The following is a 21,466-nucleotide window of genomic DNA, read 5'->3' as shown; positions in this document are numbered from 1 at the left end:
AAGTGGGTTTAAGCCTGTTTGCACGGGCGTAAGCAATGCCTACACAGGTTAAGCAATTTAGAAGCTAACTGAGTATAAGAAACTGTAACCGGAAGTTAGCAGTGCTTATCTCTGCGCAAACCCACGCAAACCCACTTACAACTGCTCAAAAGTGCCTTAATCACTCTATATCCAACTGCTCTTGTTCTGCCCAGCAACAAAATAAACAGCCTTTGCAAGGCTCAAATCCAGGACCCTGCATACCATAGACAAAATGATTTACCACTAAGCCATCTCAGATATACATAACCCTGATGTATTCACAAACATATCATCCATCCCAGTCATTCAACAGTACAGAAAATGCATTCCAACATGTAGATGTATGTGTGTGTGTAAATATATTAATATCTAAACAGATACAACATATATATATATATATATATATATATATATATATATATATGTATATACGGACATACATCTGTAAATAACAATGGGAACATAACAAACACATAGATGTCCACATGCACTGTTAATGAGGGTTGGGAGGCCCCAAACAACGTACGTCTTGTACGATTAGGTATACCCTTCACAACAGCCAAACACATCCGCCCTGCAATAAACTACCACGTGTTGCAGATCCCACAACCAGGACCTGAAACGACATGGGCACAATATGTTAACAGTACTCTGTCCCACCTGTATGATGTCAGGCTTGTATCAGTAACATATCATGCAGTACAGTCTGTCTGCCATAGGTAATGTACAATGTGGAAGTTGTCAACATCCCTAGGATACATATACACAGACACATATATGCAGATACAGATATACACCCACACACACACACACACACACACACACACACACACATATATATATATATATATATATATATATATATATATATATATATATATATATTGATAGATGGATATATATATATATGGTTCTACCTGACTTCGTCGACAGCGCAGAAGACCGACATCGGAATCCGGAGCTCCAGAAGATCGAAAGTGAAGAAGACCGGCCAATCGCGAGTGGCAGAACATCGACAATGCAGAAGACCGACACGGATGACAACATCAACGCCGAGGATACCGACATGGGGAAAGGCTGTGTGAGTAGGCCGTAGTGACGGACGTTAGGGTGCGAGGCAGGTAAGTGTGGAGATTGGCCGTCTGTGTGGATACGGCTGGGTTGAGTGAGTTAGGGTTAGGGAGGCGATAGGGGTGGGTTAAGTGAGTTAGGGTTAGGGAGGCGATAGGGGTGGGTTAAGTGAGTTAGGGTTAGGAGGCGATAGGGGTGGGTTAAGTGAGTTAGGGTTAGGGAGGCGATAGGGCGGGTTAAGTGAGTTAGGGTTAGGGAGCGGGTAGGTAAGTGTGCGATAGTGACGGACCTTAGGGTTAGGGTAAGGTTTAGTGTGGGCTTGTAAGGAGTTTGGTGTGCTTGTGTTGTGTGTGTGGTTTGTGGAATGGGGATGTGTTTTGTTTTTAATTGTTATTGTGGTGTGTGCAGTGTATGGGGTTTCGTGTTTGTGTACCGTCGGTTATTTCGTTGTCGGTTATGTGTGGTTTCGTGTTTATGGACTGTCGAATATGTGGTGTCGGTGATGTGGTTGTCGGTGTTGTGTGGCTTCGACTATGTCAGGTAGAACCATATATATATATATATAGCTATAGATATAGATATATATGTGACTACACATACACACACAGAGATATGTATAGTAAGATACATATGTAGAAGGTGCACACAATATGGAACAGCCACTATGCCTACAGTTAACACCTTAACAGGTGGACACTGTATGAGCCACCCATACAAATGACAATCGTTGCCTGCAACATATACCCACAGAGAGGTCATAGGATATAACACCACACACAGGTTTGCATACATGGGAAACCTTTATTTGTGTACTATGACAGTTGTATATGCCATGTCATATAGCTGTTTAGACACTGACATCTATATAAACAGAGTAATGCAACTGTGAAACAAGTTATACTAATACAGTAGTCTGGAAAGGTTTACAAATGTTGCTGTCCATGCCAAGCCCTCCAAATAGTACTATAGTAAAGACAGACTGGGCCACAGGATACCAAACAATCAGCAGTAAATAATGCAGATGTATAGTAAAGCAGCCCCTATCTACACTCTGTACACAATCACTAGGTGGTAAAAACCTCAGTTGACACAATGGGATGTAACTGTTACATAAGAATGCATAACGGACACCATCACAAGCACACTGACAAGCAGAACAGTCTGCATGGCAGGAGACAGTAGCCCTGCAGTAACCCAATTTATGTAATTAATTTAAATATAGATGAATTGTATGGTAATGTACATCCAGATACCTTAAGGCAGCTCACCCCTGATACCCCCACATGCTGTTACAGCCTAGGTTAGCTATGGTGCATCCCTCCCCTAAAATTAATAATACAGGGCCATATACCACTGTTACATACACTGGCCTCTGGAGTGCATAAGGGCACACATGTATTGTGTAGGTGAAGCCCACACATATTTGGCCCCAGCCCCACTGTATGTGTGGGGGATACAACAGCAGTGGACTGATGGCAGGAATGGCAGCATGACATACTCACAGCCCACTACAGAACAACCCCTGACAGCATGTCATATGTGCAAAGCTTGGTATGTAGGTGGAGGACAGAGGCCAGAACACAGGCCCATATGTGGAAAACTGTTGTCATACACTAAGCAAGTTGCTGGTGTCACAGGATAGTCTGCAACATACCCTTAGTAAGGGATTTGAAAATGTCACATGTGCAGCAATCCCAAAGCATCCATACCACTGGCATATATGGAACCACAGTGGCCCTGACAATGGCATGCAGAGGAATAGTCTGTAACAGGCCAGCAATGATAGTGTCCACACAGGGAACATGGCTATATTCACATAGCAGAAAGTGTGGTACAATACACTAGCTATCCCACTGGTAGGTAAGCTGTAGCCATACCTAATGAGTTGTGTGTACAGTTTGTTGAAGCTGATATGGTTGGGGATGACAGAGATGTGTATTACGAACTGTGGTAACCTTGCTGTATGAGTTGCTCAGACCTGTTTCCATCTTTATATCTTTCAGCCAAGATGTCACATGCACGCTTGCCCACCTATTCAACATGATGTGCTTAAATCACACCTGATCCAGCAATACCCAGTGTTGTTTGGCAGGGCTGCCCATGAACAGCAGGAGCAGACTGCCCTGTAGAATGACCTAGTCCACAGGGTCAATGATGTTGGACTGCACAACCCCAGGAATGAGTAGGTCCAGCATCATTGTACTGACCTGCTTCGCAATTCTTGTCAGCATGCTGCTGCAGACCGGGGGGATCACCTCACCACGGAGGGGGCCATGTCATCTATTCCCCCCTGACACATGTGGAGGAGCTCCTGGCCAGCCTCGTGGCACCTGCCTGACCAGCCAGACACCAACCGCTGGACACCTTTGTGGAGGTGGGTGGCACCCACACACTAGCCGAGGAATGTGCAGGTAAGGACGCAGGGCACATCAGTAGGCCACTGTTGTGTATACATCTGCATCGGTACAGGTAGATCATGCATATCTGACATATCATAGATATTGTGTTGCTTCCACATCTCCTACTACAATCAGGTTAACAAAAAATCCTTACAGTTCCTCACCAAACCTTAGGACCTAATAAAAATACTTCTCCTCTCCCTTCTAGCAGGTGACATTCATCCAAACCCCGGTCCTAATGACTATGCTACTCAAAAATCCCCATGTTCCCCTCCTTCTAGCCATGACTTACCCTCTAAACCCCCTAACTCTCTCTCCATAGCTCACCTTAACATCCGCAGCATTAATAATAAAATCGCTCACCTCCATGCACTACTAGACATACATGCTTTCGACATCCTTTGCCTATCAGAAACCTGGCTCAAACCTACTACTCTAGACAATGAAATTACTCCCCCTGGCTATAACATCTTCAGACTAGACCATATAGCCAAAAAGGGTGGAGGGATAGCTATTCTCTACAAAACAGGCATGCAAATTACTATCAAACATGAACAACCCCCCTCTATAAGTAATGCCGAAGTCCTTATCTCCAAGCTGCAACTTAATACACACAAAGCCATCAATATAATCTGCACCTATGTTCCCCCTGGAAATAATATTAGTTCCTTAGAAGAGATCCTTAGCTGGCTTTCGACTCAATTCCCACAAGAAACCATAGTGCTAGGTGATGTCAATATAGACTGGAAAACCTGTAACTCTGCAGACCCTCCCACCCTCTTAAATCTTCATGACTTTTCACAAACCATTCAAACCCCAACCAGAACTAACAAAATTAACATCAAAGAAAGCACATTGGACTGGATTCTAATAAATAGTCACTCCCAAACTTATACAGTAGGGACACTACCCGATGGTTTAAGCGACCTCACTTATCTAATCAGACATAAAACTACCTCCCCTAACCTAACCAAATACAAGATGGTCAGATCAAATAAAAACTTTAACCCTGAAAGCTTCCTTATAGAACTAAATGCATGCAACTGGTCTCCCCTTAAACAACTGCCACTGGATGAAGATGTATCGTATTTCAGTTCCAGGTTCCTTTCTATCTTAGACTCTCAGGCTCCCTTAAGATCTATGAGAATTAAATCAAAACCTGCCCCTTGGCTCTCAAAAGATACAAGGAATATAATTGTCCTGAAAAGTAAACTCTCTACCAAATTTCGTAGCACAAAAGATCCCTCTGACCAACTTAACTTTAGACAAATAAACTCCACTAAAAAAGCTGTACAACTGGATAAAAGAGACAATTACTGCCATTTACAACAAGCTAACCAACATAATCCGCAAAAGTTCTGGGCAGGCATAAACTCTCTCCTAAAGACTGGCCACAATGACACCCCACACCCCTTAGGCACTTCTAAAAACAACCCAAAACAGACTGCTGATGTCTTCAATACCTTCTTCACTGAAACCGACCAGTCTGTAGCTAACCAACTAGCCCCAAATATCTCCTCTCAGTCCCCCTCTACTAACACTTCCATTCCCACCTTTCAACTGCAACCTGTACCCACTTCACTTATTCATTCTCTTCTCCACAAACTTAAAACTTCCTCACCTTCTGCTAACCTTTTACCAGCTCAGTTTCTAAAAATTGCAGCCAGTCCATTAGCCTATCCCATTTCCATTCTGATTAACAGAACCATTGCTGAAGGCTGCATTCCTTCCCTTTGGAAAATTTCACATATCATTCCCCTGCATAAAGGAGGGACCTCTACAGAACTCTCAAACTACCGTCCCATAGCCTTACTCTCCCCCTTAGCTAAAATCATGGAGAAATGCATCCAAAAACGAATTCTTAAACACCTGTTAAACCACAACCTACTAGCTGACTGTCAACATGGCTTCAGGCCTTACCACAGCACCACCTCAGCCCTTCTTTCCTTTACTGACTGTATCAACAAAAATTGGAACAATAACGTACTAACCTCTGCTCTCTTTACTGACCTATCCAAAGCTTTTGATATGGTCAACCACCAGATACTATTAAACTTACTTAAAACTTTTGCTCTTGACTTTGGTGCAATAAAATGGTTCAAATCATATCTTCTTAACAGACAACAGGCAGTGCGCTGGGAAAACAGCTTATCCAACCTCCTACCTATTACCCTTGGAGTCCCTCAAGGATCAATACTGGGCCCCCTTCTGTTCACAATCTTCATCAATGATCTACATACCAGTCTGTCCTCTGCTACCTGTATACAATATGCTGATGATTCTACTTTGATTTGTTCTGCCACACCCCCCTCTGAATTGCACTCTATCTCCCAACAGACTTTCCAAAATGTTGAAAAATGGTTCTTAAACAGATGCCTAATCTTAAACCCGAAGAAAACCAAACTATTACTTTTTGCCCCCACCCGAAAATCCTCTCCACTCAACTTCTCTGTCTTCTCTAGTAATGGCGCCTACATATCTCCTGACCCCTCCACCAAGCTCCTCGGAGTACAGATAGACAACAACCTATGCTTTGACTCTCACATTAACAGCACAATAAAACTAGTCAACAGAAAACTTGGCTCCTTGTTTAAAATTAAACCATTTCTTATACTACTAGCCAGAACTTCCATAGCATATACCCATTTGATTTCTACCCTACTGTACGCCTCCCCCATCTATACATATCTGTCCAAAACTAACCTCTCCAAACTAACTGTTGCCTACAACAGTATTGCCAGATTTACCTCTGGCCCTACCTTTAGAACTCACCACTGCCTAAACTTAAAACAACTGGGATGGCTAGAACTGCCAAATCTCATCTTATTTCACCAGCTCTCTTTAGCCCATAAAATCCTCTACAAACCTACCAGCACACCTATACTCACTACTCTCATTAGCCCTTATTGTAATCTCAAAAGTCTGTGTTCCTTTAACAAACTTCTAATATCTACCTGTAAATCCAAGAACTTAGCAGGCGATTCCTTGTTCTCCAACGCAACTGGAAAAGCCTGGAACTCCTTTCCTTCCAACCTCACTGCTCTCTCCACTCTTCCCAGCTTCAAATCCCAACTCAAACCTCACCTCCTAACTCACTGGCTCTGTCCCTGCTCTAATCCTGACTAGCTAGCATTCTGCTCCTATAACTCTCATTTATCTTGCTTCAAATCTTTTCAGAAACTTACTACTAAATTCGAATTCAAATTTTCCCCGTGATGTTCTTATTTTGCTTATTGCAGACACTGTAAAAAATATATATATTTTTTCTCTGAACTATATGTGTAAATTTTCTTAATTTTAAATGCTTTTAATGATTAATGCTCAATGTTTAATGTATTTCACTTGGAACTTTTCTCCCCGGACCTCTGCTGAAAATGGACATAAATGCAGTTGGACCAGTCTGGTCAACAAATGTAAAATAAGAATAAAATAAAAAATAAAAATACTGATAAACAGATGTCTAGATGTCATAGTATTGTGGAAATGTACCATTGATGTATTGCAATACTGCACCTACCCTGTAGCACTGCACAGGTGTGGCCACTGACATTGCATCTCACACCTTCTTATGTAGGTCCCTCCGGGATACCACCAAGGCAACAGCCTGTAGATGGTGAGTACGGTTTATTTAGATGATTGCCAACACACCGGGCATGTAATGGCGATGGTATATTCCATGCACACATCTAACACACCTACCCTGAATGCATGCTGTACATGTGCACGTATTGTTGCTGTGAAATGCATGGTGTCACAGGGTGACCACGATGGGGTATTGGAAGGGTATGGCAGACATATGTTTGATAACTAACATCCTGTCATTGCAGAATGTGTCCACAGGGAGTAACATAATGGTGGGAGACATGGCCTATAGTAGGGGCATGTTCGGACCAACACCCATATACAGTGCAACACCAGTGTATATACCTGTAGGACAATGGCAACTGCTGCAGAGATACACTATGGCATAAGGCATTACAGTAGTCCACATTATCAGCTGGGTCTAGGCTGTAACATGTAGTGTTCAGTGTATAGGACACTGCAAAGTGACACACGTGTAGGGCGTACGTGTCATGCATCTGCATAAAGGCTGAAGGAGGGGGTGGTGTCAGTATGACACACCAGTGCACAGCAGCAGGGAGCCTAAGGATGCTAGGAATGGCTCTATCTGCACATAGTCAGGTTCAGGACCTGTGGTAGCTGTAACCTCACCCCCACAGTAATAGTGACAGCAGTGTGTGAACACCATGGGATGTGCACATGAGTCGACCTTGCAATCATGCAGAATAGGGGGACATGTGTAGGGCAGATTGAACATACACTGGCAAATGCAGATGGCCCACGCTGGTATACCCCTGCCAGGAGTAGTGACTGCTGTAGTACACACAACAAGAGGTGCGATAAACCGCCATGGCAAGGGTGTGCACACTTATGCCCACATGGTGTGTATGCATCATGGTCAGCAGCCGCACACCTAACACAATCTGTACACACTGTATGTGAAAGTACAGGACATATGTCACATAAAGGGCTTGTGTACTGCTAAGATATGCGATGATGTGGTCCCATGGCAGATCAAGGATGGGTGCATTGACTCAATAAAGGTGTGTACACCCCCCATAGCCACGGTATGCTGTGATAGTTGTCAGTGTAAGAGTTTTGGATTGGTCATACATGGTCCGCTGATGTTAAGAGCTGTAAATCAGGCATCAGGCATTCACCAATGACAACTGTCCACATATCATCCCAGGTATGTGTTACTGAACAAACATAGGGGCTGTGAGCATTAAAGCTGACCTAACTGATTCAGTACTACACATTCTGCAATGGGTTGTACACCTGTGAGGTATGGTGCACAGTACATGGCAGGGTGCAGAACAGGTGCACAGCAATACTGTGTACATAGGTGCAGTGGTATCCAGGGGAAGGGACATCACCTAGTGACACAGCACATGCATCACACATGTATACTGTTACTAGCATGGATTGACTATAGCTGAACTGCATGCTGTTCTGTACCATATGTACTGCATGTATCCCAGCTGGATATCCCTGCCATCTGCACATCTGTACAGGGACTGACAGTCATAAGCTTGGCAAGTAGTTATGCAGTAGCATAAGTGTGTTGACAGATAGATGTCTGACAACAATATGTGTGCCATAACTACATATTGGATGCCCACACTAACATGTGCTGTACAGACAGTAATCTACAGTTACATTCCACATGACGAATCCTTATCAGTAAGGGGTATATACTGTGACACAGCTCACACACCAGGGATACATCAGGGAGGCCTCAGTGTCCAGCCATGCCCGCAGGTGTGCCTGTTGTCAGTACTCCATCACGCACTCTGCTCTTGTCTGGGTTAGCACTGTCAACAGTAGTATTGCCATGATACACTACATGCCAGTGTGACAGCACGTACCCTGGGCTACTACGCCTGTATGTAACACAGTCACATGGATAACAGTGCTGTACAGGCCTCATATATGTCTGTGTCCCACACATGATACTCACAAGCCTTGCTACAGTAATGACAGCACATAGGTGCATGTATTGTACATGACATTACATACACTTATTACAGGTTATCAGACTGGGTGGTGTGTCCTGGTTACCAGGGCTAAGCTATGCTTAGCAAGTATCAACATTGCTGCAATATAACAGCTAAGCTGATTTGCACACTGGTAAGCGTTGCCTACACTGTGTAAGTACCCGTACGTTTACCCATAGCTCAGTACTGCTTAGCTTCGCACAAACCCGTGCAAACCCTCTTAAAGCAGCACAAAACTGCCTTAACCACTCCGTATCCAACAGCCCTTGTTTTACCCAGCAAAAAAAATGAACAGCCCTTGGAGGTTTTGAACCCAGGACCCTATACACTGAAGTCACAGCACTTAACCACTACACCATGACCACTATAAAGACAGCTGTTGTTTTACCAATATAGCTGTCAATACACATATTGAGTAGTATTGAACAATTGCCATTAGTTCCTAAATTGTGTAGTCCTTGTTATTAATATGACTGTTGCATCACATATGTTGTTTTATCATAATGTGCACATAGCAGATACATATGGTGAGATACATCTGGGAGGGTATACACAACCATGAGGTTTACTCATGACAGGAATATGATTGTATACATATAATAAGTCTATATATGTCTACATGTACATACACATGTATACTCATACATATGTCTGTATACACATCTGTACAGTGCTACATATCTCTCTTCGTATGTATGTATATATATATATATATATATATATATATATATATATATATATATGTATGTATATATAGATATACGTATATATAGATATATGTCTATATAGCTATATATGTATGCATATCCTATGTGTACAGATATGCCTAGTTATGTTAGTATATATATATAGATATCTATAACTATATGTGCATACATATCTATTCTGATATACCTACTACTGTCAATATATATGTAGATATCCATGCATATATGTGCATATGTATCTCTATCTGTATATGTGTAGACATATATTGCTCAGTATAGGTGTATATCTGGGTGTTTATATGTATATATATATATATATATATATATATATATATATATATATATATATATATATATATAGATATATATAGATATATATATATATATATATATATATATATATATATATATATATATATATATATATATATATACACACACATATACATATCCATCTAGATATCTGGATAATTATATATACACATATATTTTCACCATTTGTCCTTAACATGGAGTGTAGCCCTCCTCAGCCCCTGTAGTCCCAACTCCGTAGTGCAAGGGGATGTCAGATGTGTATAGCAGGTACATTTGTAGACTATTGCTACTGTAATAGGGATTGTCTTCACAGACATGGTGTGTGTGGGAGGTCACATCTGTTTTTAACATGTGCGCCATTGGCTACTGACAGGCATCCTAAGGACATCATAGTACAGTACCACTGCTAGCACGTAATGCTCCTGTGGACTACAGCAGTGATACTGACTAATATATGTGGACATTCTAACACGGTCTGGACAGTCTAGAGGTGTACACAGAACCCCTTAGTGCAAGACATGTGGGCCAAGCCTGACAATGTGGATGTTAACAGCCATGTATATGGGTATAACACATAATGACTGGTATACATTTACCCTCATAGGTTATGCATTCACACACACCTGTCTGTCCTGATACATACTAACCATGATACAGTGGTGCCATGGCCACATACTACCCACTAGATATTGACATACATCTGTATAGCATTCCACTGCTCTGTATGACATACATGACTGTTAAGGGAGGACTGGCAGCAGTACATCTGGCAAGTATCTGGGGACATGACATCTCACTGGGTATGTACACTAAGCTGCTAGGCATGTAACAAAGCACTGTGCAGGCTACAGGCAGACTGGCTCAACACTGGCCTACATTTCCTATGGGGAATGCACATGTACATGCATATATTGCAGGCTCTACAGGCATGTCACAGCACAGAGTATGATACATCAGTGTGAAAGTGCATAACCACAGCCACAGCCACATATGGTAAGCTAGCATTATATTACAGTATATGGACTATTTGTTCAACACCATCCTCATATGTGCCACTCACACACTAACCCTACATATACTGGGCCACTACACAGTGTGGTCCGATGTCTGTCTGTGGTATGGGACATGTGTGTGTATGACCCTACAAACATGTAAGCCGATAGGGTAACATACAGTGGAGCAGCATGTAACATCAGATAGAATGAGATCAAGAACAATGACATCTACCACAGTCTGTACACAGGCCAAAGTACATATTATCAATACACACACTGTCAACGTTCACCTTACGTATACAGAACTCAGTACTGTACACTCAACCACAGAATGTCCAGGTGATGTCATCAAATATAACCCCTACTATACATAACATGTGTAGCAGTCTGATACATCACTGGCTTGTTATCAGTTATGTTGTTGTTGTTCTTCTTCTTTTAGCTTTTCCCGGTTAGGGTTTGCCACAGCAGAACTCCGGTCCACTAATGATTGACAGTAGATTTTTTATGGGTGCCGAGGTGCCAGCTCAGTGCCCAACCTTCAGCGAAGGCACGCCCATTCTACACATGTCTTTTGAATGCCACTCAACCTTGGGGAGGACATGCAGACTCCACACAGAAGGTGCTCCAGCCAAGAATCGAACAGGAGAACCTCTTGCTGTGAGGTAACAATGCTACCGCTGCACCACCACCGTGGCTTGGCTTGTTATCAGTTATGATGTCACTAATTATGGTGTACAAGCACATATGCACCTCTTACTGCATGACATATGTACAAAGGTTGCCATTGTTGTGGTTGGAGGCACATGGACAGGGCCAATATTGACATGTTGCTGTGATAACCTCATACATTTGCTGTTGTAACAGGGTTTGTTGTAATATATGTCCTATGAGGGATATGAAGTTAGTAACTCTCACAGCTGTCACCATCTACAGACTGAAATCCTTCATTTTTTGGACATCACCATAAGAATGGACAAAAATAAAAAGTGTTTTAGTTCAGCACTATATAGAAAACCCACTTATTCAAACACTCCTGCATTTTGACAGTTGTCATCTTTCACACCAAAAAAGATCTTTGGTGAAGGGACAGGGAGTGAGGTTGGCCAGAATGGTCAGTGAAGTGGAGGTTTTTATTGAAGAAGTGGAAAAACTTAGGAACATGTTATTAAGAAGAGGGTATCCTAATCGATTCATTGACCCCTTATTAAAGGAAGTGGTAAATAAGAGAGTTGATGGATACTTTGTCCCATTGTTAGGAGTTAACAAAAATGATTTTAACAGAGGTAACATTGATGGACTAATGAATAGAAACAACATAAGAACAAATGCGAATGCCTTCATTGGGACTATGACATTAACTTTTAGTCCTGTGTTTTAAGACATCAGGGAAGTTATTAATAATAATTGGGGCATTTTGACCAATGAACTGGAACACAGAGAAAAAGTAGGAGAAAAACACTAATAATATACAAAAGGAATTCCAACATAAAAAATATTTTGGAAAGGTGTAATTCTAGTATTAGTACAGGTTGGATGAAAAAATGTGGCCGATGTTCACAATGTACCCACATTATTGAAAGTGACAGCATTCACATTATGGGTTATGGTGAAGTAAAGCTGAGACATAAATTAAATTGTCTTAGCAAATGCTTGGTATATGTAGCAATCTGCCAGGAATGTGGACAATTTTATATAGGCAAAACAAAAAATGGCCTTAATAAACGTATTTACCAGCACCTTTATGACATTCGTAGAGGTAATTTAAACAATGCCTTAGCTAGGCACACCATTGACTTTAGTAGCCATTCTTTTAAGTTTGCAGGTCTTGAGCAAATAGTTAACAAAGATGGTGGGGGGGCAAAAGAGATGATTTTGGAGTAAAGAGAGTTGATATGGCAGCTAAGGTGCAATGCTACAGTTGCACCAGGACTTAATGAGAACGTGTCTATATTAAGTTTACTGAAATTAAGGTCTGAATTCCACATGTAAAGTGTAATCCGCGATTTACATATATTATAAGTGGAGGCACATTTATTCATTTATTAACTTATTTATCTATTTATTATTGTTATATCAAGGTAGTAATTATAGTATATATTTTTAATAATCTTTGTAAGATATGTATTTATTAAAAGTTTATTTATGGTAGATAAAATGGTTTTATTAACATGGTTTTAAAAACAGCCTATGGGGAAATGTATTGGTGAACATGTGATGGGGGGTATGATTATTTAAAAACTTTGTGTAATGTAATTTGCTATTCTGTTGAAGTCAATGGCCTACTGCCAACAAAAGCGCTAAAAATAAATGTTTGCTGTGGTATATCTGTTGCTGGATCCTGCTTCATATTTATTTTATTAGTCTGGTGTTCGCTTTCTTGTGTTGGTTTAAGTCAGTAACTCACAGCTGTCACCATCTACAGACTGCAATCCTCACACTACCTTCTGCAGTCCACAGATAGGTGCTCTGTGGGTAACACATGAAACAAAGGGCACCACACACTGCCCAGTCTGCAGGTGACCCTACAGATGGGGTTCCCTCATAAACATAGCACTGACATGGCCATTATTAAAACATGTAGGACAGCCATATCCACACACACCCTGTTAAACCAACATTACTCCAAATGCAGTATAGCAGCACTTACAGTCTGTAGTCAGGTCAGGCACATCCCCCTCCTGTGTGTTGCCCTGTTTCCACAATGTATGTTGTTAGAGGAAAATCCCCAATCCATCTGAGATGCTGTTTGCCAAACAACAGAACGAGTTCCTGTTCACAGTGAATGAAAAGGCCCAACACCAACATGATGTTTCTACATATTGGAGTGTGTTTCCATGCAATTGGCAATGGGAATGTTACCACAGCTGTTCCATACGCAATCAACTAGAGGAGGGCTGCAATTCATGCAGAGGCCATCAGCTGATCATGAGCATCGCTTAAAATACACATGCTACTGCCTAAGCAAAGCAAGTGTAGGTTTCCACATCCACCAGATAGGGAGTGAGAGAGGCAGACAGAGGCAAAGTAAAGTCAGGGAGGGGTGGGAGAGTAAAACTTAAGCATGTTTGTGTCACACACCTAGCAGCACAGCGTATCAACCCCCTGATGACTATGTAGTGCCATCACATTTCTATGCAGTTATCGGATGCACCACATAGGTTACATGCTGAGCAGCCCTCAAAACGTATATGTGAAGGTGAGTGACATCTGCAACAGAGATATTGTAGCTATATGGTAGGTGTAGTACACGTGCCTGTCTGCATGAACAGGTGCCAGTATCAACACAGCCACACTCTTACAGGGACGCACACACATTGACACACTTGGCAGAGCCAGGAATACAACTCATCACTAGTGAGATTGCCACAACACATTACTGTGCAGGTATCACATGCATCACAGCGGTCATATAGAGGTTATATGGGCAAAGGGTATGTGGAGGTGTCAGACATTGGACAGCATGCTTTAGTATGCCAGTGGGGGCTGTAGTGATGTTGAATGTGATCATGCGCATCATACAACACACACACACACACACACACACACACACACACACACACACACACACACACACACACACACACACACACACACACACATGCAGTGCCAGTACTGACCTGCATGAGTGCATTGCTTCACGGGTGTGTAGTGGTCAACTGTGCCAAACAGCTATACAAGGCTAGGGGATGGTATACCTTTTGTCATCAGCCCACATGCTAATGGTCTGCATCGTGGCTCAGGGATGTAGTTTCTGGAGTTGCCACACAGGTGGGTATTGTATTCACCATCCAGTCACCTGGGTAACTATTGCATGTGGCTAATGCTGTGCATTGCTTGCCATGTATGTGTCCCTTAGTCCATGACATGGACGGTGTTTTGGATGTGCACACCTCCCACATGTATGTACAGTGACGTGTGGAACTGTACCTGGGTTGTCTGGCCCATGTTGTGTACACAGATTATCATCAGATGTGCCAGTCCTGGCCTCATGTTGCGGGAACTGGTAATGGAAAGCAAGTTTACCCTGTATCTACACTGATAGCATGATACCAGCTTTCCCTGGTGTCAGTGGCATCTGTCCATACAGAGCATGTTTTCAGGCATGGTATGTCCTTTGTGGGTCACATTTAATAGCACCACAGGTGTTGCAGGTGTTCAGTGGGGAACAAGGGGAAGGTGCACTGTCAGCATGTACGTGCCTATTAGACAGATGGGCAGGGTGCCATGCCCTCTGTAGCCCACTGCAATCACACCATGGTTACTATCAGTGGGCAATATGTAGGGTACAACCAACATAGTGGCTGTTGCCTAGGCAAGTGTGTGTGTGTGTGTGTGTGTGTGTGTGTGTGTGTGTGTGTGTGTGTGTGTGTGTGTGTGTGTATGACACATGGGTTGAGAGTGTTCTCTGGGTGATACTAGGGTTGCTAACTTTGTTTGCCTGGCCTTGATGTCACATGTAGGGGTATGGATTTGTACCCCAGCCTCTCGGCTATTTCACATCTGTTATCCCTGTATGGTGGACCTTGTGATATATACTAGGGCCACTACATAAAAAAATATGCAAAACCCACTCCACATTGAGTCCAGTTGATTCACAATGACATCCACCTCCACACAGGATACAACTTACAAACACAGACACACACACACCTGTCATGTCTAGCATTAAAACTCCTACCTAACTAGTATATTACACTACAGCATTACGCAGTTATAGGATGTGCCATGGAGATTACTGGAGTACTCTTTCCCCAAAGGTGTATTTCACAGTGAATGACATCAGCAGGATTGCCAAAGCAGGACATTTGTATTGTACTGAGTGTAACTAGCCTAAAATGTATTGCTCCCTACACAGACATAGAAACACACACAAAGGATCCACAACTGCCATGTGTGGGAATAGAACCCCTACCAAAGTTTTACATCACACTACAGCATGATGCTGTTATAGGACACACCACGAGGATTGCTGGAGTGCCCCTTTCCCAAAAGTGTATTTCACAGTGAATGACATCAGCAGGATTGCCAAACTAGGTCATTTGAATTGTAGTGAGTGTGATTAGCCTAAAATGCATTGTTCCCTACAGAGACATAGAAACACACGCAAAACATCCATGACTGCCATGTGTAGGAACAGAACCCCTACCAGAGTTCTACATCACACTACAGCATGATGCTGTTATAGGACACACCACAGGGATTGGTGGAGTGCCCCTTCCCCAAAGGTGTATTTCACAGTGAATGACATCAGCAGGATTGCCAAAGTAGGGCATTTGAATTGTAGTGGTGTGACTAGCCTAAAATGCATTGCTCTCTACACACACACACACACACACACACACACACACACACACACACACACACACACACACACACACACACACACACACACAGTTGTCATGTCTGAGATTAGAACTCTTACCTAACTATTTTATCACACAACAGCAGTACCCAGTTATAGTACACCCCATGGAGATTACTGGGCTACAACTTTCCCAAAGGTGTATTTCAAGGTGGTTGACATTGGCAGCCTTGCCAAAGTAGGGCATTTGAATTGAAGGGAGTATAAGTAGCCTAAAAAGCATTGCTCTCTACACAGACAGGGACAGACACTCACGCACACACTTCCCAAGTATGGGATTAGAACTCCTACCTAACTATTTTATCACCCTACAGCAGTACACAGCTATGGGATGTGCTATGAAGATTACTGGTCTACAACTTTCCTAGAGATGTATTTTTAGGTGGATGACATCAGCAGCTTTACCAAAGTAGGGCATTGGAATTGTAGGGAGTGTGACTAGCATAAAAAGCATTGCTCTCTATACAGACAAGCACACACACACACACACACACACACACACACACACACACACACACACACACACACACACACACACACACTTGCCATGTCTGGGATTGGAACTCCTACCTGACTAGTTTATCACACTACAGCAGTACGCAGTTATAGGAAGCGCCACGGAGATTACTGGCCTACAACTTTCCCAAAGGTGTATTTCACACTGGATGACCTCATCAGGCTTGTCATAGTAGGGCTATGGGGAGGGCATTATGTGTGCATGGGCTATAACCCATTCATCTAGAGGTTGATACACAACATGTGGGCACACGCAAGGTCATTTTCTATGAGTACGTGTATACAGCTGATAGATGACTACTTCCTTGTACAGTCACGTTGCACAGCTAGTACTTGCACCACATAGTCTGTAATGTTGACAGATACTGGTGGCTAGTATCTACAGTGAGTGACATCTGAACCTCATGTGGTTATGGCCCTTTGGCTGTGTGCTGGGTGAGACAGGCCTGGATGGCTCCTTGTCACAGTCACCCTCTTTCACACATCTATATCCGTCTACATTTGGCTTATTATAGTGTGTTGTCCTTAGATATATGTCTGCATTCCTATCCACTGTGTGTGCAAAGCATGATTGTTGAATACTGAGGAGTGTCTGCACTAACATCTGCAACTGCCAGATATCTCTGGTCCACTGGTGTTTACAGACATGGCCTTCATTTGCTTAAGTGTGTGAGCATGCCCAGTATGTCCATCTGTACTGAATGTGTGGATCAGGTCCAGGTATTTTGTACTGCAGTGCAGACCTTTGTATTGTACACCTACAGGTAGCATACTGTTTCTGCAGGGTATCCGTCGATCATTTGGCAATATGGGGACAAACTGTTCAGGGGATAGTGTGTACTGTAGGTGATTGTGTCTGCACTGCTTCAGCTGCGTAGTACTGCTGTTAGCAGAGATATTTAGACATGTACTGTTATACACAGTGATGTTTTTTGTCCTCATGTACTGTCAGGTGGAAATTCTTGCTCACAGTGATGTCCTGGGGGACAAGAGTGACTGCAGCTGTGTCCGGTATTGTGGGCAGACACCTACCTATTCATGGTAAGTTATGCCATTCTGGAGGGGGAGCTGCAGACACTTGGTGCTAGGTTTGTGTATCCGGTTCAGCACCCTGCTACAGTACTGGCAGAGGATCACATACTTGTACACCCATCAACATGACAGTATGGGCTTATCTTGCTGTGGCAATACCTCACAGCTGTACAGATTCGCACAGGTTAGTTAGGGGCAGGGGCCATGAGTTAGGACATTTACCCTATTGTGGTGTACGGGCATGTGTGTAGCCACCCATGTATGTTTTTACAGCCAGGGATAGTGTGTGCACACAGCTTGGTGTCGACAATGCACATTCCATGCTGCCCATGCTCCCACCCCCCTGGTTATTCTAACCTCTTCCATACATTATGCATTCATTCTCTGATACTTTCCCTAAGGGTATCACCCCATCACGGGTGTGTGTTAGTGTTGGTCTACAGTTCATGCAGTGGGACATGGTGGACATGTTACTGTGGTTTGTCCACCTGGCCTTGCATATGGCTTATGTGGAGTGTGTTATGTTGTTATTTGGGTGTCCATGACATAACATACATTGGGTCCTGATGGAGAGATGAAAAGTAAGCAAGTAAAGGAGAGCAGTAGTGCTGAAATTGAATTCATCCTCAAGTCTTGGTGAGTACCTTCGGGAGGTGGACCCTATTTTTCACAAAACCTCACCAAGGCGACACTGATATATATATATATATATATATATATATATATATATATATATATATATATATATATGTATGTATACTGTATTTATATAGCATATACCATGGACAGAAGTAAATCAAAAATAAAAAAAGATAGCTGGGTGCACAAGACCCAGGATAAAAAAAGTGCCCAATCCTGGTAGGCTCACTGGTGCCAGGACTGGAAAAAATGACAGTGTAGAATCCTCAAAATACAGCAAAAATCCTACAATGGGGCCAGGCCAGGCTCAGGAGGAGGATGGCCCCCCTGTTGTAGAAGGAAGTAGTAGTCCACAAAAATGACAAAAATTGATTGGCCAAAGAAGAGCCATAAAGACGATAGAGTGGACTATTGAGGATAAGAAAGAAATTATGTATTGTGACTATTATGTAAAAAGCCCAGAATTTCCACACACAAGATATACAAAATGATTAAAAGAGAAATTAAAGGAAAGAAAAATATTTCTGAAGGAAAAACTGTCCCAAGCTTCAAATAAAAATTTGCTTTCATTAACACAACAGATTTTTGAAAAACAGCATATAGGTCAAGAAAGTTTGATCTCTTCGGAAAAAGAAGCCTCTGAGGAAGTGAGAAAATATAAACAGCAAAACCTAGAGATATTTGAAAAAATATAAAAAAGAAATATGGGCATGGGAAAGAAAGAGAGATTTGATATGCTGCAATATTTATGCAAAGGAAAAAGCCAAGTTAACTAATATATAGAAGGCAGTTTTAAAGATATTCGAAGAAAAATACAGGCAAAGGCATCCAGATATGGAAAATTTCACAATAAAAAGACTAAAAGCACAAAGATTTAATGTAGAAAAGATGATTAGTAAAGTAGAAGTTAAAGAAATAGAAGTTGAAGTTATGGAGTGCCTGTGAAGTGAAGGATTTAATGTAGGTCTAAAACAGGCTGCATCACAGCATGATGGAGTGAGTCCCCAGAATAAGGAAAAGCAAGAAGATCAGGAGACATGTGAAGAAGAAATATGGCCAGGGGAAAGGAAAAGAGATTTAATATGGTGTAATATTTATGCAAAGGAGAAAGCAAAACTAACCAATACAAAAAGAGCAGCACCAGATATTTGAAGAAAAATATAACGAAAGGAATCCGGATATGGAAAACTTTACAATACAAAAAATAAGAAGACTAAGAGGAAAAGTAGAAAAAGAGATTAGTAATGGAGAAGTAAAAGAAATAGAAAGTGAGGTAATGGAACAGCTGCAAAGAGAAGGATTCAGTGAAGAAAATCAAATGCAGAAAGCCCCACAACAGGATAGAGCAATGGATATCCAAATTAAGGGGAAACCAGTGGAACAGAAGCAACTGGTCAGGTGCCATAGCAAGATATTTTGGAGCCTTCCACAGGACACCAGTATAAAAGTTCACTTGAAGCTAGACAGGAAGGAAAGGAACAGGAAACTGTGGAAACTGATGCAGTCAATTTTGAGGAGTGATAGGCCAGTGAGCTTCCATATGACAAAACAACAGATGACACAGGATGAAATTGAAGAGAATGTGCCACAAGAAGATGTTATAGAACTTTCTATAGAATGCGCGCAAGAAATGGAAAACAAGGGATGTGCCCTCAGTATGGAAGAAAATGAGTTAAGAGAAGAGTTGCTTGATTTAATAGACAAAGAGAGATATATCAAGATCAATGACAGAAATAGACTGCAGAAGGTTAATAAAACCTCAAAAGTCAGAAGCTTGATAAAACAAATGAACACAGTAATTAGGACTGTCCATAGAGATCCATGTGATATAATAGAAGTAAACAGAATATATTACTGTGCTGCTAAATTAATAACTGGTAAAGTTCTACCACAGGAACACAGAGTAGTGAGGGAAAAGGGGGGGGGGAGTGAATACCATCATGGAAATATTGAATAGAGAAAACTATAAAGCAGCTAAGACAAGGTGTCATTGTTAGAAGATTATAGAAGAGGGAACAGATCAACAAAAATATTAAGAAAGATAGATGTGATAAAAGCAGTACGCAGTATTAAAACAGACCAGGATCTATTATGCACTATTGGAGATAACAAACTAAAAAATTCAAAACAGGTGGAAAGACTCAGAAGATACAAAGATAAATATAAGGGAAAAGCACAAAATAAGCAATTTACTGATGACCCCAAAAAGTTTTATAGAGAATTTGGAAATAAGGTAAAAGGAAATGATAGACCGCCGAAAAAAGAGGAAGTAGATACATTTTGGAGAAGTATCTATGAAGATCCTGTGGAACATAACAAATATGCTAAATGGATAGAAGAAGTAAAAGACAGAATAAAAAGTCTAAAGGTACAGGATATGAAATGGGATGAAATAACAGCCACAGAGATTGAAACAAAGTTGAGAAAAGCCTCTAATTGGAAATCCCCAGGCCCAGATGCAGTACCTAACTTTTGGCTTAAAGTATTAACTTCTTTACACGAGGATCTAGCCATGAGTAAGAACTATTTATATGCACACCACAAACAGACACCACACTGGTTAACAACAGGAAAAACAATGCTCTTACTTAAGAGTGAACCTGCAAGCTACCTTAAAAATTATAGACCGATAACTTGTCTTCCAACGACATATAAACTATACACAGGGATTGACGCTGACAGAGTTCATAGTCATTTAGAAAAAATAAAGGCAGTAGAACAAAAGAGCAATAAAAGAAAGTCATCTGTTGTTAAATAAAGTTATAGTGGAGAACTCTAAGAAAGGGAAGAATCTAAATATGGCATGGATTTGACTATAAAAAAGCATTTGATAGTATCCCACATTCAT

Source organism: Protopterus annectens, chromosome 4.part0 (assembly GCF_019279795.1).
Source record: "Protopterus annectens isolate FY-2018-M chromosome 4.part0, PAN1.0, whole genome shotgun sequence".
Lineage (NCBI taxonomy): Eukaryota > Metazoa > Chordata > Ceratodontiformes > Protopteridae > Protopterus > Protopterus annectens.
The sequence above is the reverse complement of the archived record's forward strand: the minus strand, read 5'-3'. Positions refer to the sequence as shown.